Genomic DNA, 25,533 nt, shown 5'->3' with positions numbered 1-25,533 from the left:
AAGACATCTACAACAACTGGAAAGGCCGCAGAAATACCTCACAAAGAGGATTACTGGCCTCAAACAGATGCCCTACGCAGAACTTCTCAAAAAACTCCAGCTTTACTCAGTTGCATATCGCCTACTCAGAGGCGATCTCTGCCTAACATACAAAGCTACGTCAAACCCAGAGCTGTTGGACATGCTCCACTTAAAGAAATCCCAATCCCTCAGAGCTACACAATCTAGGAAGCTAAACCTTTTCACCACAATAAACAGAACATGCTGTAGGGATAGAGTCCTGTCCTACAGACTTCCCATACTCTGGAACAAACTACCTATCTATATCAAACAAAGCTCCTCATTAGCACTCTTCAAGAAAAATCTTGATGACTGGATGGGAAATAGGAAATTCACCCTGGGGATCACCTCTGTGGCTCTGCTCGACAGAGGCACAGGAAAATTATTTTCTTGGGTGGTGAAAACCAGGGTACCTTTTTGGCTAGGCTTGTATAGGCCCTAGGGCCGATAGCCTAGTACCTACTTATGAACCTATGAAACACCTGGAATCCCTGCAAAGACAAGCTGCTACTACTGCTATGCATCTGGTAATCACCTGGGGGACTGTGGTGAGACCAAATGTCAGAGCCCAGAACTGGTAATGGCTGGCTCGCAGTCAGAAGTGAAGATACTTCCTGGAGCACCAGTCTATTCTGATGTGGTAGTGTGCATTCTGAAGATCTATCAGGTACATCCAATCATCTTTCTTCAGCAGTGGAAGTTCTGAATGAACTGTGACCATCCAGAATTTGCCTAAACAACAAATTTGTTCAATTGTCTTAGATCCAAAATTGGTCTTAGATCCCCAGTTTTCTCCGGCACTAAAAGAATCTTGAGTAAATTCCAGATACTAGCTGATCTGGTGGGACCTCTTGGATGACTCAATTTTGTAGAAGCTTCTCTACTTCTATTTATCTCTTATTATCTCATCTCTACAGATTTCTAAATAGTAACCATACTTTCAAATCCCTACTAAAAGATCTTCTATTCAAAACTTAGATATGTTCCTGTACAGAACCAGACTAATTTCACCTCTTCCTTACTTTCAACATAACTAGATCACAGGTGTACTGTGTAGTTTCACTTAGGGCATGGTACTATGAACCAGGTTGTTTAGGGCACCTTTATAGTTATGATTTCTAGTTTAAAGTTTGTCTATGGAAACTTCTTTTTGAATTTATGCTCAAGCAATTGTATATTTGTTGTATAATGTTTTGTTTAACTGTTCTCAATATTCTAACCACTGTATGCTGCATCATTTGTAAAGCTCTGATTTTACTCCTTTTATATGTTCTATGTTCTTCGTACAAAATAGCTATGTTATGTTTATATAATTTTTTAATTATTTTTATTATTTTTTTTTATAAATTTTTACTATGTATCTGGAGCCTTTCTCCCCGGGCCTCCACTGAAAACGGTCACATTGTGTCCAGTCGGACTAACCCAGTAAACAAATGGAAAATAAATAAATAAATAAAATAAAAAATATTTCTGAAACTACAAATTCCCTTTGTGAGAGTGGAATGTCAAGAATTTTCTTTTGAGGAGGGGGAGTCGTATGAGTTGGAATGAAGTAGCCTCTGTTAACTACTCCTTGTACTCATTTGCCTTGGGTAATGGCTGTCCAAGCCATGGACCGAAAAGACAAGCACCCCCCCCCAACTGTCTCCAAGTAGGAGTGTTGGCTCCAATCCAGGTGTTCAGATCAGAGAAGGAAACATTATTGGGTGTTGGGGAGAAGAGTCTCTATCAGATCCAACCAAGGTCAAAGCTAGCATTACCCCCAACCGGATCTGGGTCCACAGAAAATGCCTCATTATTCTGTCCATGTCTGCTTCAGTAAGACTCCTGCAAGATCTAGCTGATTTGAGGGATGATGCCAAAGAAGGAGATCTTCAGGAAGAACTATTCTCTTGCAGAATGGGTGATCTATGCCTCACAGTTACTGGTTCTGGTGTGAACCGAGAAGGGATCACATAGCTTATGACAACAGGATCTGAGTGAGGCACTGGATCTGAAGATCTAGCTATCTTAGCTGTTGGAGCTGAAGGAGAGGTTGGATCTGCAAAATGTTTTCTCGAGGACTTGGACTTCTCAGAGGAGTAGGAGGGCTTGTCTCTTGATTTAGCAGAAGGGGATGAAGTTCCTGGTTTTCCAGATGAAGGAGGAGTCTTCAATTCAGTTGAAGGCTGGATGAGACCCTTCAAAATCAACTTATTTCTACTCTCTACCAAAGCCCTCTAACCAAAAGCTTCACAAACTGAGCAGGTGATGTTGAAATGCACAAGGTCGAGACAGTATACACACTTTTCATGAGCATCTGAATTAGGAATTTTGTATGCACATTGCACACATTTTTTAAACCCTGTTGGTTTACATAACAGAATAAGTAAAGGTATCAACAATAACAGCCAAGATGCACACACACGGGTCCACTTCTGAATCTCAAAATACTGAAATTTCGAATTTCAGTATCTCGAGACCAGTATACCAAAAGTGCAGTTATTTGAAACTGCATTTTGATGAATCGAAGTTTACTGAACCCATGGTAGTTGTGGTGCGGTGTGTTTTTTATGGTTTGCTCTCTCTTTATGGTGGTCTGGGATTTAAACATGACAGTTGATGTGTGGCTATTTGCGGAGATTCAGATAGGTTGTTACTGTTTAAGGGTTAAGGGTAGAAATTTATTTTGTAATTTTTTGGGATGTGTTAAGAGTAGGTTGGGGAACGTAGTTAAGAGTGTGTGTTAGTGTTGAAAGTGGTGATATTTGTATATGCCTTGTGTGTGTGTTATGAGTGGTTGTAGGTATGACAGTGTGCATTGGGAGTGTAGGGCACGTAACAGAAGGTTTGTTGTTTTTTTCGTGTTAGTGCAACCTTGGAGTTGGTATATATAAGTAGCGAGGGGCAGCCCCCAACTGAGGGGTGCAGGGGGGCTTGCCCCCCTGCAAAAATATATGGTAGTGTTATTTATCAGTTTCTTAGTGTTTGTTTTTATGTTGGGGAGGGTTGGGTGTTGACTTGTATTATGTTTTTTTCAATATTGTGCATGTCTGTGTTGTGAGTTTTCGTGTTTCTGGACGTTCAGTATTCTGCTCTCGAGATACTGAGATTTGAAATGTAAGTATTTCGAGATTCAGAAGTGGACCCATATATATATATATATATATATATATATATATATATATATATATATATGAATATGTGGAGAAGAATCCTATAAAAAGGATAGGAGGAATAAGAATAGTAACACAAGTCTTATCTCTCTTCTGTTTTTGAAGAAAAAATACACCAAACACACCTGAGCACCAAGCACTCATCAGCACTGGAGAGTAGCAAACAAGATCAGAAGTAACCCTTTCTTTGCAAGGGAATTATGGGTAGAGGAGGTGCCTGACTACCAGATCCCAAACTTTGAAATGGCCGAGGATAGATCCAGTGTCAGATCCTATACCCATAGAAGAATGAATGGAAAAGACAAGATCGGATCATGTGATGGTCAAAAGTTAGATTAGTGTCCACATAAGTTCCCAAATTTTGAACAACTGGATCAACTCTAAGGGGCATATTATCAGTGTGGTAGTTCCCTTGGGTAGTTGACTTGGAGGATACAATAATGCATTTTTTGGCATTTAGTTTCAATCCATGATTTTGGTACTAGTTATATATATGGAACAAACCTTCCTACAGGATGGCTAAAATTTAATTTTATAACTACATGAATATGTTGTTTGTACTGTGGTGTAATGTTTAATAATCCATTTTTATTATCTATCAATTTTAACCAAGAAAGGGAAGAAATAGCAACTTTATTTTTATCATACTTACTTCAATGTTTACTTGAAAGGCGTAACATGGAATCTCCCAGTATTAAACATCCACAGTCATTCTTTGTTTTCCTTGATTTGGGTAAAAACTACACTCTTATATATGGAATGTGTGACTCGAGAAATCACTGATTTCATTCTCCAGTGCTGAATTCAATTTTTGCTTTCTATTTTTATCCACAGATTGCTTAATCAGGAAATTACAATCATTATTTGTGTTTCTTTTCTTGCCCTTCAATTGTTCTCTGACAACTTCAGGATATAGCACAGGTGGTACTGTACACTAATCACAGACGGCCAATTCATACCTTTTGTTTCTTCTTTAGAGTTAACCAAAGTTAGTTTGGAGTCTTTTTGAAGAAGGATAATTTCACTAAGTATGAATGAGTAATTTTTAGTCTGACTACAGATTATTTAGCCAGTTACACAATGATTAGGAAAATGTTAGAAACTAACCTTAACAGTCAACAGCATAAGCATTTAGAAAAAATTCAGTTAGAAAAACATGCCCTTAAATTACAGAAACAGATTCCAGAAAGCATACACTGTCCAATAGCTGCCTTTAGCTATAAAAAGTTGCATGAAGACAACCAGGTTATGAGCTAAAGAATAATGTATCTGGATAGGTAAACAATACATGTAAAAAAGACCATTTCTGAACAATTACCACTTAATTGAGGGGAATGAAAAATAGTGAATGTCAATACACATCAAATATTTTGTATAAAAATACCTTGGGGCATTGTAGAAAATACCAAGATAATTACATAAATCACTGCTCAGAATCTTCCATTAAGATTGTATTATCTGCATCAGAAGGTTTTAAGCAAAGGATGGAGGAAAATATCAGTTAACACTCCACAACAAAGGTAACGTCTTAAAATTTGCCTTAAGATATAAAGCAAAAATAAGATAAAAGGATAGGTTTACAACAAGAGCAATAAATGCAGTGTAGAGAGCGTATCAAGTCTGTAAAACGGAAAGAAAAAGACCATTTTACATTCATTAGAAGAAATGTAAAATAGGCATAATAAAAATGAATCTGAGTTAATGATAAATAGCTACTTGAAAAAAAATTCTCTATGCAATAATTACAACTACAAAGTTTAAGTATGCAACTAACCTGCAAGTGATACAAAAATGTACAATAACTCAAGAGAATAGTCTAATGGTCTCCCAGTATCATGACATGATGCAAAGCATGTCTTTGCATCTTTGTGTTGACACAGATTTACCACCTTATTTATGTCTACTCATTTGTGGGTGATTTTAAAGCACCAGATGCACTCCAATAGATTGACACAGCCTTCAACTACCAGTATGTTCAATAACACCTAAACAAATATATTCCCATATTTTGAGAAAAATGGGGGACAGCACAAAATGAAACATAAAACAAGTATTTCATCAGAGCCCTGAAAAGGACAGCAGGTTTAGCACAAATAAAGCAAAATAACCAAGTTGTAATTCCAGAAAAATACTACCCTAATTTTTTCACTGTTCTAGCTTATATCAAAAGTTTAGAGAGCTTCTTGGAAAAAAATCAAATTCTTCATTTTATTTTGACATCTTTTTTGCTGGTCAAAGTCAGCTGGGGCACCCACTGTTGCAAGTGCAGCTCAGAATACTGAAGGTTGAAGAGTTTGAAAACTCCAACATAAGAACCGAGGATCATGACTGAGTTTGCACTGAGGGAAAGCACAGGGGCAGAAGGTTGGTGAACCTTCTGCTCCAGCAAACATTTTTTTCATGGGTCTTTGAAACCTTTTGTATTGTTCCTTCTCCCACCTATCAAACTTCTTACTTGGGGATGTAGAGAAGGTTGAAGAAAACACAGGCTTGAAGAGACCCAATACAACAAGCTTGCACATCTCTGTTCATAACCAGAGAAAACATAGGCTCAATGAGACCCTATACAACAAGCTTTGCTCATCTCTGTGCACAAGCACAGAAAACACAGGCCTGAGGAGACCCTATACAAGAAACTTTACACGTCTATGTGCACAAGCATAGAAAGCAGTACATGCCTCACAATCGCTAAGTAGGCAGTGGAAAAACAGTGCACACATTTGTCATGGGTATCCTGCACAGGCTGTTTATGCCCACACAATACAACAAATTTTGAACCCTGAAAACCTGTCCATGCTAGGGGTAGCACAACAACACAGAAATCCACAAAAACAGCAACAACAATAATAAGAAAAACGACACACTAATTACCTACCTACTTTTCTAACTAGTAACACAACAAATGAACTAGTATCTCAAATTAAGAAAAATTATCTAGAGAGAAACTCCACACAAAGAAAAGAGGTCAAATAATCTTAACTGTTAAAATCTGAAAGGTTAAGGAACCAAAGGCAGGAATAATGGCAAGGCACCCCACACACGCAAAAAAACTAATACTAACAAACAACATTAAAACCATTACTAAAATTAATAAAACTAACAGTACTATCCTATATATAAAGGAATCAGGGTAGAGGAAATATGGGTGGTTTAAAAAAATTAGTAGAAGTAGTATCCAAATTAGTAGAAGTAGTATCCAAAGGATACACCCAGGCAGAGTTTCTCATCGATCTGAAAATGATGGTAGCAAATGAGTTCTAAGGACAGGGTGCGACATTAGGGACTTACTGGTAGAGGAGGTGGTGTTCTTAGTCTGAAGATTCTGAGTATGGATGACTTCAGATCAGAGTTGGATTTGAAAACACACAGACTGAGAATGGACAGCTAAGACAACATCAGATCTGAGTTAATCCATCTTCCGAATGTCTTTAGTCTTTTTCAAACACAATATTAGTTGTCTGTGAACACCCAAAGTGTACAAAACTCTTTCACCTTTAAAGTGTGAGTTAGGAAAGAAGGTAGGCAGATTAATAGGTCAGTTGACAGACAATGCAATAACCACTTTGGGCATGAAGGAAGGATTGACCCTAAGAGACACAATATCCACCCTATCCAAAAGGAAAATATCGGAAGGGTAAAAAATGCCATCCGAGCTTGAAGTTCAGAAACAGCAGCAATAGAGTTGAAGTTCAGAAACCCTTCTGGCAGAAGTAAGGACTACCAGCAAAATGGTTTTCCAAGTACAACATTTTAGAGATGCAGAAGCCACTGCTTCAAATAGTATGCAAGTACACTTTTCTATGACAAAATTAATATCCTGACGAGGGGAATGGCCTTCCTAGGTGGATTCAACTGAATGACGCTCTTGAGAAACTGCTTAACCTCAATTCTAGAAAGCAAAGTACAGTTAAGAGGCATACATACAGAAATGGCACATACGTGTGCTTTGACAGAAGACTACGCCAGACCAGGTTTTAGGAGCACAGAAGAATGAAAGGATAGCAGGAATCCCTATTTGGCTGGGATTCTCATTTTTATGACGCCAGACAGAAAATTTTTTCCATTTGAAATTATAAAATCTTCTGGTGGAAGGTTTTCTCACCTTCTGAAGAGCCTGGAACATGTCTTCAAAGAACTGCTGTCTGAAAGCAACAGCAATTCTGTCATCCACAGTTTCAGGTTGAAAGCTTGCAAGGTGGAATGAAGCAGAGAGCACTTTTTTGTGATAGAAAGTCCACCTTGTAGAGTAATTTGTGATGATAACCCCTGAACAGATGATGATGAACAGGGAATCCGGTGCTGCTGGCCAAAAAGGGAGTCACCACCAAGATTTCTGGTCTGTCCCTTTGGCTACTGAAAGGAAGATTTGGGATTACTGGAAGTGGAGAGAAGGCATAAAGGTACTTCCCCTCCCAAGAAAAAGACATGGCATCCATCCTCCATGTCTGGGGACAAGGGATCCTAGAGCAAAAGAGCTTGAAATGTCCCTTCTGAGTGGAAGCAAATATGTCTATTTGAGGACTACCCCATTTGTGGACTATGTCCAGTAAGACCTCCCTGTTTAACATCCATTTATGAGGGTCTTCCATGGACCAGGTTGGGGAATCGGCAGGAACACTGGCCTGGGATGGAATATAAACTGCTCGTAGGGACAAACTTGCTTTTACAGCTTAGTCCCAAGCCAAAAGAGCCTGTCTGCACACTTGCTAGGACCCTACCCTCCCCCCACTTATTTATATACCACAACTGTTGTGCTGTCTGTTAATATCCCGAGGGGTCCTGGATTCCACGTGAGAAATAAAATCTGTAGAGCTACAACTGTCCTCATCTCTTTCACATTAGATGGGATACATCTGTGTAATATTCCTGAGTAGGAAGAGCTGACGTTAATGGTAGACCTACATTCACCTGGACCTGAGACATCTACCATTGTAACTCTTTTTCAAACAAGGCAGAAGTGGAACCTTAGTATCCACTTGGTGACAATGCTAAGACCAAAGAAATTTTAGACATCAATGATCTTCCTCATGTAAGGTTTGTCAAAGGAATCCATGGGAATAGCAGCTGCCATGTAATCTAGAGCCCTTCGAATTTCCATTCCAGAACAAGACTGAAGAGGAAGAATGTACTGAAATACCATGGAGAGTCTGAATTTTCTCTTTTGGGAGAAATTATATCATTAGAGAAGTGTCCAGTTTATAACCCAGAAAAAAAATAGATCTTGGATGGGAATTAAAGCAGACTTTTTTAGGTTAATGGCAAAGCCCAGTCTCTGCAAAAGGACAACAGTACAGATGAGATGTCTAAACAGCAGTTCCTGAGATCCTGATAAGTTCCTTGGATTACAAGATCAATGAAGCAAGTTCTCTCAGTTCTGCAAAAGGCAATAGCTGGGGCAAGGCACTTTGTGAAAACTCTAGAAGCTGTGGTTAACCAAAATAACAAAGCAGAGAACTGAAAGTGTGATGAACAAGCAAATAACCTGAGGAATTTCCTGTAAGAAGGATGAAAGGAAATGTGAAGGTAAGCATCCTTCAGAAAAACATGGGGGAAGATGAAGGCAGGAAGGGTTTGAAGGGAAAGCATTTTGAAAGAAGGTACCTTCAGGAAAGTATTCAGATGAAACAATTCTAGAAAGAGTCTCCAGACTTCCTCTTTTCTGCATACCAGGAAAAGCCTGGAATAAAAGCCTTTTCTTAGAGTTTGAGAGGGTACAGTTTCTAAGGTATCTTGGCCTAAGAGACCCTGCAAAAGAGGAGGAAGATGACATACCTGGTCGGAGGGAGGGGAAGGAATACCTCTAAAGGCTGCTGTTTCCTTCCAGGTCATGTTGTAGCCCGGGTGAATGATGGGGAGGAACACAAGTCTGAAGTGATGCACTCCCAAGCTGGAAAGTAGGAGCTTTAGTCTTTGAGGCAAGGGAAGTAGTGGGCCAAGGCGGGAGGGAGAGGAAAGAAAAATAGGCTGACTTGTCTGGAAAGGAAGGTTTTTTCAGACTTGGAATCTACTGTAGGCTTTTCCTGAAATCCTTTACTAGACATTTTCTTGCCCTTCTCAACATTTGGTACCTAGAGGCTGAAGTGACAAAGATTTGCTTAAAGTCTTGCAAGACCTACTGTAAATTTGATCTGGGACACTTCTCCCCTTCCAGTCTCATTAGCTCATTCTACTTAATACAGAAAGAACATTTGGGAAGGCCATCCCCCTTAGTTTCTCAACCTTGAATTATTGTATCTTCTGTTCCTCCTTTCTCCCTTTCCACTCTACAAAAAAAAAATATTTGGCTGCTTTAACAGTATTTATGTTTCCTCCTCCTACTCTATTACTTCATCTTGCTTTTTCAGCTACTTGTTCTCTAAAGTGTTCAATTGCATCTTTTCTGCTGCATTTATTGCTGCTTATTTTTAGCCTGCTTAAATTGCGTTATTCTAAGCCTCTTAGTTTTTCTTTAAGCACTTGGGCTTTAGGTCTACCCCTCAGCTCTCCCTGGCCTCTCTTCCTCAGAGTCTGACAAATATAGATTGACAATTTCCTACGGTTTCTCCTGCCAGCCTGGTTGATATGGGCATCCTGAGACAGTGTAGCAACTGCCTCATGTACATGGATAGCCATCTACTATTAACACCTAGGAACACAATTTGTGAGAGATGCAATTGCATTAAGACCCTAGAGTCTATGCTCTCTCCCTCACAAGCCAGTATATCTGGCACTGAGAAGGTTATCAACACAATCACTACACCTCAAACTCAACCCACAACTACACAACATACACCCAAATATGTGGAGGTTCTCAACAAAAACATACCCAAACAAAGGAGACCTTAGAGGCAAAAAACACATGTGAACACCACAACCCTCTACACCACATGCCACATATAGTCCACACACCTGTCTCTAGCAACCACAAAGGCCTAACCATAAACCCAACATATTAATCATAGGAGACTCCATTGTGAGACACACACGTGTGTCTCTCACCACACTGGATATGGAGAAAGTTATGGTTAGTTGTCTGTCAGGTGCCAGAATCCACCATACCACACACGCACTCAAGTCTCTCAACAATAGGTACTGTTATGACTCTGTCATAGTCCATGTTGGGGTGAATGACTTGAGACGTACCTTCCTGGACTATATGAAGAGAGACATGATTGAGCTCGCTGAATATGTGCCACAAGTAGGTATGTCCATAGCCTTAAGCAACATTCTATCGTCACCCAGAATGATGCCTCAATGTAAACAGAAAATGACTGACTTTAACAATTGGCTTAGTTTCTGGTGTCATTCCAAAGGGATCCAGTACCTGACAGCCTGGGAAGATATGATTGACAGATCACAATGCTTTGCTACAGATGGCCTGCATCTGTCTCACTTGGGCTCCAGGCTTCTGGCAAAGGCCCTTGCCTCCCCCATAGTGCCTTTTTTAGGAAAAGTCCTGAGTTCAATAAAACCAACATAAAAATTTCAATAAAATGTAAATTAATGGTCATGCGGCTAAACGCTAGGAGTCTTTACGTGAAATTGCACTCATTGCAAGCATTCTTAACCCTGGAAGATGTTGACATTGGTGCAGTCACATAAACCTGGTTCAAAGCTGTAGAGAGCACCCCAACCTTACCTGGTTACTCATCCTATCATACATTCAGACCCCAAACTGAGGGCAGCAAAGCCAAAGGAGGGGAGATTTCAATATATATTAAAAACACACATACCTCCAGGCAGATCAAACAGTATGATGCACAGGAGACACTCCAGATGCAGTTACCCATTGACAAGACCCCTATTCAAATCATAGCTAGGTTACAGGCCCCCAAATTTGACTCAAGATGCCCACTCCACCTATCTGGACCTCTTTGAATCTATCAAGATTCAGCCCTTTACACTGATCCTGGGTGATTTTAACTACCCAAGCACAGACTGGAAAAACTACTCATGCCAGAATGCAAATGCCCAGAAGTTCATCAATTTTATCAGTGCAAACGCCTTGGAAAAGCTAGTTGATTCCCCCACAAGAGGTGATAATATCTTGAACTTGCTATTAACCAACATGAGTAACCACTTCAGCACCCCTACAATATCATCATCCCTGGTAAGATCCGACCACATAGCAGTCACTTTCAGAGTTAGCATCTCCCCTGACCCCCCTCTAGCTAGGGTCAAACATAAAAACTTCTCCAAAGCTGATTACAACCTCCTGAGGGATGGTATAAACAGCTTCACAGTCCCCTCCCCCTCTGCTGGAACTGTCATCAACAGCCAACTCCACACCAAAGTACTATACGAGCACTTATATAGATGCATGGAATCAGGAATACCTGACAGGACAAAATCATCCTCCGCAAGGAAGTGTAAACCTATCTGGTGGACATCTGCAATAAATAAACTATATAACAAAAGGAAAATAATTCTGTCCAGGACCAAGAAGGAGCAGATGCCCAATTGGAAGCAATCTCTCCTAAGCTTGAACAAGCAAATAATAGCACTAGTGAAATCCTCTAAAGCCAAGTCCTAGTCCAAATTGGCCACATCTTCTAGAGACAATCATAAGGCCTTCTTCACATATATCTGCAATTTCAAGGGAAGCACCCAGATCTGTTCAGAAATGGTGGTCAAGGACGCCACATACACAAATGCTGTAGATATAGCCAACCTACTGGCTGACAGATTCAACAAAAACTTCACCGCTCTGTTCCACCCATCAGTAAATCAGAACTTCCACAGTACCTGACCCCCCCCCTTATCTCTAGGGAACAGGTCATCACTGCCCTCTCAAAGGCAAAAAATACATCCTCCATGGGACCCAATAATATCCCAGGTTGCATTCTACATGAATTCAGACATGAACTTGCAACACCATTAGGCACCCAATTCAACCAAAGCCTGAGTACCAGCTTTGTCCCAGATGAGTGGAAAACAACCACTGTCATCCCTTTACATAAAGGAGAAGTGTCCACCAGTAATGGAAATTATTGACCCATCAGCCTAACTAGCCTGATCTGCAAAGTCATGGAACGGATTATCATGGACCTCATTAACAAGGACATTGGCAACCTCCAAACACTCGACCCCAAACAGTTTGACTTTGTCAAGGGGAGATCATGTCGGTTAAATCTGGTTGACTTCTTTGAGACAGTCACCAAAGCCATAGATGAGGGGATGATGGTGCACACCGCCTACCTTGACCTGGCCAAAGTCTTTGACACTATTCCCCACTCGGGTATAATAGATAAAAGTCTCTCAATTAGGCATCAATCCATGTGTTACCAGATGGGTAGCAAACTGGCTAACTGACAGAACCCACCTAATCAAAATAGGGGAAGCCACCTCAAGCAGTAGACCCATAACAAGTAGAGCACTCCAGCGATCGGTCTTGGGGGCCTCTTTTATTCGGGACATACATTTCTGAGGTGCAGGCCAAAACCAGTGGGCTATGGCTGACCAAGTTTGCAAATGGCTGCAAGCTGGGCGCGGTCATCAATTCCCCAAGTGAAGTGGACGTCATCCAAGAGGGTCTCACCCAAACAAAGGACTGGTGCCAGAAACATGGCCTCAAACTGAATGCCAAAAAATGCATCATCATCCCCTTTGGGGAGAGTGATATCCCCACATATTATCACATTAATAACAACATCCTAATAATGCAATTAGTCATGAGGGATTAGGGCACCCAGGTTGACAGCAACCTGACTTTTGACCACCATGTTGCTTCCACTGTACGGAAAGCTTTCTACATGACCCAACTCATAAGTAAAGGTATCTCACCCAGGGACAAGGAGAAGGTCATAACATCCCTGTATTCTTCCTTTATAAGGCCAATTATTGAATACAATGCCCCCTTTGGCATGTACCTTGCAAAGCACATGCAGCAGCTGGAGAGACTACAGAGGTTCCTCACCAGAAGAATCCAGGGCCTCAATCATCTGCCCTACACAGATAGGCTAAAAGCCCTGTCTCTCTACTCAGTTTCATACAGACTCCTCAGAGGTGACCTCTGTCTGGCATACAAACTAATCTCAGACCCCACCACCATGCTGCTTATCCACAAGTCATGCTCTACTCGAGTAACCCGAATGCGTCAACTCAACCTGGTCTGTGACATCAATAGGACTTGTTGGCGGGACAGATTTGTGTCCCAGAGACTCCCCCAGCTGTAGAATAGACTCCCTCTCCACGTCAAGCAGTTACCTCATTATCCCTTTTCAAGCACAGCCTGGATAACTGGATGGAAAACAGAAAATACACCCCTAGGATTCCACCTGAGTCCCTGCTGGACAGGGGCTTTGGGTGCTGACTTGTGTAAACATGGGCTACACTCTTGCTAAGCTTATAAGGTCCTCAGGGTCAATAGCCTAGTAACGTCCTATAATCCTATGATCTTACTTTTCCATTGCAAAGATTTCAGAAGTTCTGCTGCAGCTGGTCCAGAAAAGAAAATTCCTGTACAGAGAAGAGTCAAACTTTATTTTTATTATACTCAAAAGAGACTGTAAACAAAGCCAAGCAAATCTCCTGATGACTACTCCAGTAGCTGCTGCCCTGGTAGAAGCCTCTACCACATCATAACTATATTTAATGGTATGTCTTGGCCACCTGTGTAGCCTGACCAACCATAGAAATAGCATCTGCTTATTTTCAAAACTTTAAGGTTAATCAAAGTCATATTCAGTTCACTCAGAATAGGTAAGTATTTAGTCATCTGAGTCCAATAATTCAGGTCCCTGAAAACCAGAGTGGCAGAAGTTGTAAACCTTCTTACCATATCTGTCCATGGCCCTACTGTCTCTGTCTGAAGGTCAAACATTAGCAGCAAGAAAAATTTTTGAAGGCTTGTCAATGTACACAGATAAAACAAAAATGATCTACCAAATGATTTTATAGAGAAATTTTAGAGCCAATGGCATTTTATAAAACCCACAAGGCCTCTTAAGTGCCTGGGACTGACAAACAGAAGAGGTAAAAGTGGAAGCAAATGCTTCGAGGAAGGTCACCAAGACTGAAAGAACAAGGTCTGGTGTTGGGGCTCCTACCTCTAATAAGTTACAGTACCTTCTTGTACATCAGAAACTTGTCTAGAATCCCATTACAAACACTGTATAATTCTTATAATGGTTTAAACCAAAAGAAAATGTCCTCATTAGGAAAATCAGAGGAATGGTATCACCATCAGAAGCAATATGAAGCAGAGAATGGATTTGAAATTAATAAGCTAAAGAGTGTTCATATGAATCATATTATTCTTCCTCCTCCTCAGAAGATTCATGTTGTCTCTTCTGAGAAGGGATGGAAAGACAGGAAGAAGAAAAAAAAAGAGGCTTGAGAGACAAAATAGCCTTGTATAGGTCCTGTGATAATTTCATTCATTCCTTTTCTTCAGATGTCTGAGGTCTGTCTTTTTTTCTTTTTCTTAAGTGTGTCACAAAGTTTTCACAAAGCACGGTGGTTCAGAATTGTCTGACAGCTGGCTTAGAGGATTAAGGAGTTGTTAATGAGCTGTTTCCTGTAGTCCAGACGTGTAAGGTTTCCCTCAGCCTCCATTGCCTAACTGTGTGAATCTGAGCAAGTCACTTAATCATGCACCGCCCTCCCAAGCTGAGTATGAAAAAGATCCATGGAGATCAGTGCTCTACCCTGGAAAAAATACAAATAAAAAATAAAGCAAATAATTAAGGATCCAGGCACCTCTTCCCTAACCAGGATTTGAGGTATCCAGTCCCTCGTAAATAACAACCCTTGGCTTCCCTTCTCAACCATATTGGCATGAACAGTTTCAATGGATGTGCATGAGTCAGATGCCATACTGGCTTCCGGCAGGGTCACAGGAGCCTGATTAATAACTGGCAGTACCATGGGTTCCCCACAACACTTCATTGGGTAAGTCTGAATCTGACTGGGTAGACAATGATTTGGGTCTAGGCCTTCTGAATTTATTTTTAGGTGTGAGTGGGAGGTGGGATGCAGTGTGTTCAACTTCGACCATTTTGGATTTGCGAGGCCCGTCAAGCTCTGGGTCTCTAGATATGTCTTTAGTGAAGAAAAACACATACATAGGGTTTTTGAAGCAAACTGGCAAACCTGAGAATTTTTATAGTCATGTTCAACCCCAAGACAAAACAAATATAGAGGTCCTTATAAGGAATCTGCCCACCACAATCACACTTCTCTATCTCTCAGCTGACATCTAACAAATCTTATCTCAAATATACAAGAGGATCTAAATGGAAAGATGATAAAATCAGCAAAGCAAAGGAGACTGGTATTGCTGGAACAGAATTCATCCTCGTCTTGGAAAGTAGCATCATGAGGTGGACCTTGTTTTTATGAACTTTCACCCAGACAACACTGATAAATATATATATATATATATATATATATATATATATATGTATATATCTATATATCTATATATCTATATATATATATATATATATAGCATATATCATGGGCAGAAGTAGGTTAAAATATAAAAAAAGACAGCTGGGTACACAAGTCCCATGATAAAAAGTGCCCAATCCTGGTAGGCACGCTTTGCCAGGACTAGGAAAAAAAATGACACTGTAGAATCCTCAAGACACAGAAACATTCCTACAATGGAGTTAGGCCAAGCTCAGGGGGAAGACCAGTCCCTCATTGTAGAAGGAAGTAGTAATCCACAAAAAACATAAAAACTGAAAGTCCAAAAAAAGAGCCATAATGATGATAGAGTGAACTACTGTGGATAAGTAAGAAAGAAATTATATACTGTTACTATTATGCAAGTTATGCAAGAAGCCCAGAATTTCCAGATAGAAGATATTCAAAAAGATTAAGAGAAAAACTGGAGGAAGGAAAAATATTTGCACAAGAAAAACTGTCAAAAGCTTCAAATGCAAATATGTGTTCATTAATACAACAGATTAATGAAGAACATTATATAGACCATGAAAACATGAGCCATTTGGAAAAAGAAGCGACAGAGAAGTGCATATCTGTCCATGGCCCTACTGTCTCTGTCTGAAGGTCAAACATTAGCAGCAAGAAAAATTTTTGAAGGCTTGTCAATGTACACAGATAAAACAAAAATGATCTACCAAATGATTTTATAGAGAAATTTTAGAGCCAATGGCATTTTATAAAACCCACAAGGCCTCTTAAGTGCCTGGGACTGACAAACAGAAGAGGTAAAAGTGGAAGCAAATGCTTCGAGGAAGGTCACCAAGACTGAAAGAACAAGGTCTGGTGTTGGGGCTCCTACCTCTAATAAGTTACAGTACCTTCTTGTACATCAGAAACTTGTCTAGAATCCCATTACAAACACTGTATAATTCTTATAATGGTTTAAACCAAAAGAAAATGTCCTCATTAGGAAAATTAGAGGAATGGTATCACCATCAGAAGCAATATGAAGCAGAGAATGGATTTGAAATTAATAAGCTAAAGAGTGTTCATATGAATCATATTATTCTTCCTCCTCCTCAGAAGATTCATGTTGTCTCTTCTGAGAAGGGATGGAAAGACAGGAAGAAGAAAAAAAAAGAGGCTTGAGAGACAAAATAGCCTTGTATAGGTCCTGTGATAATTTCATTCATTCCTTTTCTTCAGATGTCTGAGGTCTGTCTTTTTTTCTTTTTCTTAAGTGTGTCACAAAGTTTTCACAAAGCACGGTGGTTCAGAATTGTCTGACAGCTGGCTTAGAGGATTAAGGAGTTGTTAATGAGCTGTTTCCTGTAGTCCAGACGTGTAAGGTTTCCCTCAGCCTCCATTGCCTAACTGTGTGAATCTGAGCAAGTCACTTAATCATGCACCGCCCTCCCAAGCTGAGTATGAAAAAGATCCATGGAGATCAGTGCTCTACCCTGGAAAAATACAAATAAAAATAAAGCAAATAATTAAGGATCCAGGCACCTCTTCCTAACCAGGATTTGAGGTATCCAGTCCCTCGTAAATAACAACCCTTGGCTTCCCTTCTCAACCATATTGGCATGAACAGTTTCAATGGATGTGCATGAGTCAGATGCCATACTGGCTTCCGGCAGGGTCACAGGAGCCTGATTAATAACTGGCAGTACCATGGGTTCCCCACAACACTTCATTGGGTAAGTCTGAATCTGACTGGGTAGACAATGATTTGGGTCTAGGCCTTCTGAATTTATTTTTAGGTGTGAGTGGGAGGTGGGATGCAGTGTGTTCAACTTCGACCATTTTGGATTTGCGAGGCCCGTCAAGCTCTGGGTCTCTAGATATGTCTTTAGTGAAGAAAAACACATACATAGGGTTTTTGAAGCAAACTGGCAAACCTGAGAATTTTTATAGTCATGTTCAACCCCAAGACAAAACAAATATAGAGGTCCTTATAAGGAATCTGCCCACCACAATCACACTTCTCTATCTCTCAGCTGACATCTAACAAATCTTATCTCAAATATACAAGAGGATCTAAATGGAAAGATGATAAAATCAGCAAAGCAAAGGAGACTGGTATTGCTGGAACAGAATTCATCCTCGTCTTGGAAAGTAGCATCATGAGGTGGACCTTGTTTTTATGAACTTTCACCCAGACAACACTGATAAATATATATATATATATATATATATATATATATCTATATATCTATATATATATATATATCTATATATCTATATATATATATATATATATATATATATATATAGCATATATCATGGGCAGAAGTAGGTTAAAATATAAAAAAAGACAGCTGGGTACACAAGTCCCATGATAAAAAGTGCCCAATCCTGGTAGGCACGCTTTGCCAGGACTAGGAAAAAAATGACACTGTAGAATCCTCAAGACACACAAACATTCCTACAATGGAGTTAGGCCAAGCTCAGGGGGAAGACCAGTCCCTCATTGTAGAAGGAAGTAGTAATCCACAAAAAACATAAAAACTGAAAGTCCAAAAAGGAGCCATAATGATGATAGAGTGAACTACTGTGGATAAGTAAGAAAGAAATTATATACTGTTACTATTATGCAAGTTATGCAAGAAGCCCAGAATTTCCAGATAGAAGATATTCAAAAAGATTAAGAGAAAAACTGGAGGAAGGAAAAATATTTGCACAAGAAAAACTGTCAAAAGCTTCAAATGCAAATATGTGTTCATTAATACAACAGATTAATGAAGAACATTATATAGACCATGAAAACATGAGCCATTTGGAAAAAGAAGCGACAGAGGAAGTGCAAAAATATAAAGAACAAAACCCAGAGATTTCTGAAAGGTATAAAAAGCAACATGGACATGGGAAACAAAAAGAGATATTTTTAACCTACTTCTGTCCATGATATATGCTATATATACATACATATATATATATATATATATATATATATATATATATATATATATATATATATATATATATATATATATACATATATATATATTTATTTATTTATCAGTGTCGTCCTCCTCCCCTCCTCAGTGCGCTGTCTGCCCTGTGTCTAGGCTGCTGCTCTCGCTTCTTGTTGCTCCCAAGAGTGCCCTCCCCCACTTCTTCACTGAACAGACAGGAGATCTCTCCCAAGAGAAGAAGACAGTGAACATTCCACTTGAGCTTTAATAATTTTTGGGACCCTTTCTCCCTTGCTAAGGAGACTCGGTTTGCTCCCAAGAGTGCCCTCCCCCACTTCTTCACTGAACAGACAGGAGATCTCTCCCAAGAGAAGAAGACAGTGAACATTCCACTTGAGCTTTAATAATTTTTGGGACCCTTTCTCCCTTGCTAAGGAGAATCGGTTTGCTCCCAAGAGTGCCCTCCCCCACTTCTTCAATGAACAGACAGGAGATCTCTCCCAAGAGAAGAAGACAGTGAACATTCCACTTGAGCTTTAATAATTTTTGGGACCCTTTCTCCATTGCTAAGGAGACTCGGTTTGCTCCCAAGAGTGCCCTCCCCACTTCTTCACTGAACAGACAGGAGATCTCTCCCAAGAGAAGAAGACAGTGAACATTCCACTTGAGCTTTAATAATTTTTGGGACCCTTTCTCCATTGCTAAGGAGACTCGGTTTGCTCCCAAGAGTGCCCCCCCCCACTTCTTCACTGAACAGACAGGAGATCTCTCCTAAGAGAAGACAGTGAACATTCCACTTGAGCTTTAATAATTTTTGGGACCCTTTCTCCCTTGCTAAGGAGACTCGGTTTGCTCCCAAGAGTGCCCTCCCCCACTTCTTCATTGAACAGACAGGAGATCTCTCCCAAGAGAAGAAGACCGTGAACATTCCACTTGAGCTTTAATAATTTTTGGGACCCTTTCTCCATTGCTAAGGAGAATCGGTTTGCTCCCAAGAGTGCCCTCCCCCACTTCTTCACTGAACAGACAGGAGATCTCTCCCAAGAGAAGAAGACAGTGAACATTCCACTTGAGCTTTAATAATTTTTGGGACCCTTTCTCCCTTGCTAAGGAGAATCGGTTTGCTCCCAAGAGTGCCCTCCCCCACTTCTTCACTGAACAGACAGGAGATCTCTCCCAAGAGAAGAAGATAGTGAACATTCCACTTGAGCTTTAATAATTTTTGGGACCCTTTCTCCATTGCTAAGGAGACTCGGTTTGCTCCCAAGAGTGCCCTCCCCCACTTCTTCACTGAACAGACAGGAGATCTCTCCTAAGAGAAGACAGTGAACATTCCACTTGAGCTTTAATAATTTTTGGGACCCTTTCTCCCTTGCTAAGGAGACTCGGTTTGCTCCCAAGAGTGCCCTCCCCCACTTCTTCACTGAATAGACAGGAGATCTCTCCCAAGAGAAGAAGACAGTGAACATTCCACTTGAGCTTTAAGAATTTTTGGGACCCTTTCTCCCTTGCTAAGGAGACTTGGTTTGCTTCCAAGAGTGCCCTCTCCCACTTCTTCACTGAACAGACAGGAGATCTCTCCTAAGAGAAGAAGACAGTGAACATTCCATTTGAGCTTTAATAATTTTTGGGACCCTTTCTCCCTTGCTAAGGAGACTCGGTTTGCTCCCAAGAGTGCCCTCCCCCACTTCTTCACTGAACAGACAGGAGATCTCTCACAAGAGAAGAAGACAGTGAACATTCCACTTGAGCTTTAATAATTCTTGGGACCCTTTCTCCCTTGCTAAGGAGACTCGGTGTATGTATTTCCTTGCGTTTTATTATCTAAGCACTACCTTACCTTGAGCAGCATTCTACCTCAGTGCATGTGAAGGCAGCCTACCACTGGTCTCTGCACTGCCCCCCCTTCCTCCTTGATCTTTCAGTCTTCTCCCCAAATTGCCTCTTTCTAATCTCTCTAAACCTAATCTTCTCCGGGGAACATCTTTCCTCGAAGTGCACCTCCCTCTTTTTTTCCACTAGATGGCAGCATACCCCATACATACAGAATAGTAACACTCCTCCCTGCTTCACAACTTTCCCTGCCTAACAGTGTCTCTGCCCTCCTTTAAGGATCATGCACTCTCTGATATACTTACTAGTAGTGTGCTCCTCTTGAATCAAACAAAGCCCCTAGTCATACTCTAATACACTCCTCTATAAAAGAAGTTTACAACCACTTACCTGCACCCCTGCTACAGCTCTCTACTTTCAGCCTTGGGGTTACTGATTGTTTACTCAGGCCTTCCTGTCTCCTTAGCTCTTCCTCCCTCTCTCACCTCTTCCTCCCAAATCCCCTTTTCCTTATCTCCTCCCCCCAGGCCTTTTCCCGCCCAGACTGTTATATATCCAGGACGATATCTGTGGCGCCATTTTTAATTTCCGGACCACACACGTCCTCCTCCCCTCCTCAGTGCACTGTCTGCCCTGTGTCTAGGCTGCTGCTCTCGCTTCTTGGTAAGTGTAGCACAAGAAGTACGAATTACCTATTACAACTGATTGTAAATGTATCTTTGTTTTAAATGCTTTTTGAAACCATTCAATTCTTGTTGTGCCGTAACTCTGCTGGTTGCTACTTATTGTAAATGTATCTCTATTTTAAATGTTTTTGAAACCATTTAAGACCTGTTGTGTCGTAACTCTGCTGGTATAAGACCGGAAGGGTTTTTTTTGCTGTTTTGAGCTATTACAACTGTATTTAGTATACTTTTACATTTAGGTTTTGATCCTACTGTTTTAATTTTTTCTATCACCCCCCCACTGCACCTTAGAGTAGCGTTTAACTCCCCTGTGCTCCAGTCGAATGTGCGTACTCTTTTGTATGGTCCGCCCTTTGCCTAGCGGTTGCCGTTGTCTGCTGAATCAGCTTGGTTTCCCTCTGTTCTGGAATAATAGCAATCTTTCTTGTGTTGCTCACCCCTTTACTTAGTGTTTTACAGTTCTCCGCTTCATCTAACTTCTGGATTTGGTCTACCCGTGCTCTGAAAAGGAGCAGCTTGCAATTCCGAGGTCCCCCTGCTCGTTGCTACTCTTAGTGCCTGCTAAGGTATAAATGAAACTGGTCTCTTCACCGGTTCCTTAGTGAGCTTTATTTTGAGGCTTGCATTAAGCAGCGGTAGTCACTGCTCTTAGCGCTAGTGCTTTAACTCGCCCCAAACTATCGGCAACAACATCCCCTGCTCGTTGCTACTCTTAGTGCCTGCTAAGGTATAAATGAAACTGGTCTCTTCACCGGTTCCTTAGTGAGCTTTATTTTGAGGCTTGCGTTAAGCAGCGGTAGTCACTGCTCTTAGCGCTAGTGCTTTAACTCGCCCCAAACTATCGGCAACAACATCCCCTGCTCGTTGCTACTCTTAATGCCTGCTAAAGTATAAATTAAACTGGTCTCTTCACCGGTTCCTTAGTGAGCTTTATTTTGAGGTTTGCGTTAAGCAGCGGTAGTCACTGCTCTTAGCGCTAGTGCTTTAATTCGCCCCAAACTATCGTCAACAACATCTGTTGACCCACATTTCCTCCACTCCGCCGAGAACCGAAATGTGCTCCCCATACCAAGAAATAATTTAAAATGTTCTCTTTCTCAGACATAGCCGAGATTTCTGAACAATAATATATCGTTCACTTTAAGATAATTTATTTACTGTTTCTTCCTCTCTCGGCTTACTCTGCCCCTAGCGCTAATATCTCAGCGCCCTCTATTCAGCAAGAACCTTTAGCAACCTTGGCTTTTTCTACCTAAATTTGCCAAATATCAAGGTCAACATTCCCCTTCCTAGCATTAGAATTTAATGACCTATGTTTTTTTTCTTTTTTATTAGGAATAAACCTCCCTAACTGTGTCCCTTTTATAAATTAGCACGGTTCTTTCCTCCCACTCCTCAAACAATTTTGTCCTACAATCTTATTTAGACTTTGTTTTGCTGATAGGTATTGTTTCTGTTTATGCCTATGGCCTGCCTTTGCCTGACTACCCTGTATGCACCTAAATATTCCAATTGTTGAGATAGCAACTATCTACCTGTTTGTATGTGTTAGGTGAATACAATAATTGTGTTATTTCTTATTTGCTGCACCTACTGCCTTTGATAATTCTCCTAGCCGGGAATATTGGTCTATTAATGCTATTGGAGTCTTATTACTGCTTTCTGACCACTTTAGGCAAGTGTTAATTTCTCAGTACCTATATACCTGTAACATAACTATTGCTTAAAAGTTGATTTGTTGTAGGATGTCTTAACGTTACCTGTGAATCCTCTACTGCATAATTGCTTTAATCTTCACTTTTATCTCATTTTTCCTCAATCCCCAGTTCTTCTCTTCTGTCCCTTCCTATTTTCCTTTCCTTCTCTCACTCCACTCTGTAAACTTCTATCCATTAACCTGTTTTTCCTTCTTCCTGAACTCTCCTTCTTCCTTTTTTTTCCCCCATGTCACCCTATTTCTAACTTAATTTTCTCACTTTCCTTTTCAGTTGCTCCCAAGAGTGCCCACCCCCACTTCTTCACTGAACAGGCAGGAGATCTCTCCCAAGAGAAGAAGACAGTGAACATTCCACTTGAGCTTTAATAATTTTTGGGACCCTTTCTCCCTTGCTAAGGAGACTCGGTGTATGTATTTCCTTGCGTTTTATTTTCTAAGCACTACCTTACCTTGAGCAGCATTCTACCTCAGTGCATGTGAAGGCAGCCTACCACTGGTCTCTGCACTGCCCCCCCCCCCTCCTTGATCTTTCAGTCTTCTCCCCAAATTGCCTCTTTCTAATCTCTCTAAACCTAATCTTCTCCGGGGAACATCTTTCCTCGAAGTGCACCTCCCTCCTTTTTCCACTAGATGGCAGCATACTCCATACATACAGAATAGTAATACTCCTTCTCCCTGCTTCACAACTTTCCCTGCCTAACAGTGTCTCTGCCCTCCTTTAAGGATCCTGCACTGTCTCATATACTTACTACTAGTGTGCTCCTCTTGAACCAAACAAAGCCCCTAGTCATACTCTAATACACTCCTCTATAAAAAAAGTTTACAACCACTTACCTGCATCCCTGCTACAGCTCTCTACTTTCAGCCTTGGGGTTACTGATTGTTTACTCAGGCCTTCCTGTCTCCTTGGCTCTTCCTGCTCCGTTCGCCCTGCGGGCTCACTCCGCTCCCCTACCCTGCCCCCAATTTCCACCTGACCCCAGTACTCCTACACTTATTCTTCACCTTCCAGCCACTCCCACTATTCCAGCCTATCCTGTTAAATTACCCCTCCCTCTTCACCAACCAATCCTGATACACCTGCCCCTCCCCTCCCTCCCCCCATACACCTTCCTCTCTAAACCACTCCCCACCCACTCCTTTCATCTCTTCAACTTTCTCTTTCTATCACCTCCTACCAAATTAAATTATCATGCCCACCCTTCCAACCAAACTCCTCCTGCTCTCATCCTCTACCATACTTCTATTATACCTTTACCAAATAAACAACTATACCAATTTCCATATACCCTCTCCTCTTCCTTCTCCCCAAAACCTCTTATCGTCCCACTACCATAATATCTCTGCTTCCTTATTTCCCTCCCACCCCTCCCTTTTATCAAAAGTAAAACATTTCCTTACCATAAATAATAACTCCAAACTTAAACCAAAGTCTTTCCGCCCTCCTCCAACTAATTACAAATCAGAAAACAACACCCCCCACCTCTCCTACCTTTATCTAGCTGGTGACATTCACCCCAACCCAGGCCCTAGTTTCTCTCCCTCTATTCTCCCACACTCTAACAACAAACACCCTAACAAAAACCTCAAATGCATTACTATTAACGCCCAAAGCCTAAAAAATAAGTTAACTCTCTTCCATGCCTGGCTCAGTCATAACTCTCCTGACATTGCTGCTATTACTGAAACATGGCTAAAACCTGATATTTCTGATGTTCCTTCCTCCAGGATTTCATTGTCTCCGGTCAGACTGGCCAAATAAAAGAGGTGGTGGCGTTGCTCTATTTTACTCCAACTTCTTGTCCATTACTCCCTACCCTAACCCCATCCCCTCTTTTAACAACTATGAAATTGTGATTGGTTTATTAAAAATAAACAACCTTAAAAGCATCTGCATCATGTGCCTCTATATTCCCCCTGGTAACAGTATCAGTACTCTTGAAGACATCCTCTCCTGGACCTCCTCCAATATTAACCTGGAAACCTTCATTGTGGGTGATGTAAATATTGACTGGGGAAAAATTAATAGCGCCAATCTCACTATAGCCATCAACCTATTCAAGTTCACTCAACTTACTAATTCCTTCACTCGACCCAACAAATCTAATCCCCCTGGCACAATACTTGACTGGATCCTAGTATCTCACCCAAATAAAATTATAAAATCAGGCGTCACCTCTGACCCACTAGGAGACCATTTCCCTGCCTTCGCCATTCGTGCTACTCCCTCCTCCCCACACTCTCACCACTACATTCATACTCGTAACCTATCTAACTTTAACCCTACTTCCTTCTCTAACTCTCTTAAACTATCCAACTGGAACCTCCTAAAAACACAGCCACTAGATGAAGCCATAGACTACTTCAATTCTACATTTTAACTGTCCTTAACTCCCAAGCCCCTATTAGAACAAAAAGAATCAAAACTATTAACTCCCCCTGGCTCTCTAAAGACACTAAAAAGATAATGCTTCAAAGAGATAAAACCTGGAAAGCCCACCTTAAACATAAGGATCCACTAACCTTCCTCAAATATAAGCAGTTGAAACTTAGCCAAAAAGCAAGTCATTAGGGATAAAAAGTCCTACTATATCCAACTACAAGAAAACAATGCAAGAAATCCTAAACAATTCTGGAATTCTATTAATTCCTTCCTTAGACCAGGTACAATAAGCAACCCCTCCCCTGATACCAGCAAATCAGACCTCGAAGTAGCCTCACTTTTCAATTCATTCTTTACCTCTTCTATCGCTGATCTAACCAAAACTTTCTCCAACAATAACCCTCCCACC

At 40.8% G+C, this 25,533-nt stretch overlaps 1 protein-coding gene across 1 annotated transcript in view; it reads right to left on the bottom strand.

The window, feature by feature from the left end:
- Positions 1-25,533, bottom strand: part of TTLL5 (tubulin tyrosine ligase like 5) — a gene marked incomplete in the record, with an annotated part of 5,893,562 nt that overhangs the window by 1,967,009 nt on the left and 3,901,020 nt on the right.

Source organism: Protopterus annectens, chromosome 6.part0, assembly GCF_019279795.1.
Source record: "Protopterus annectens isolate FY-2018-M chromosome 6.part0, PAN1.0, whole genome shotgun sequence".
Taxonomy (NCBI): domain Eukaryota; kingdom Metazoa; phylum Chordata; order Ceratodontiformes; family Protopteridae; genus Protopterus; species Protopterus annectens.
The sequence above is the reverse complement of the archived record's forward strand: the minus strand, read 5'-3'. Positions and strand labels throughout refer to the sequence as shown.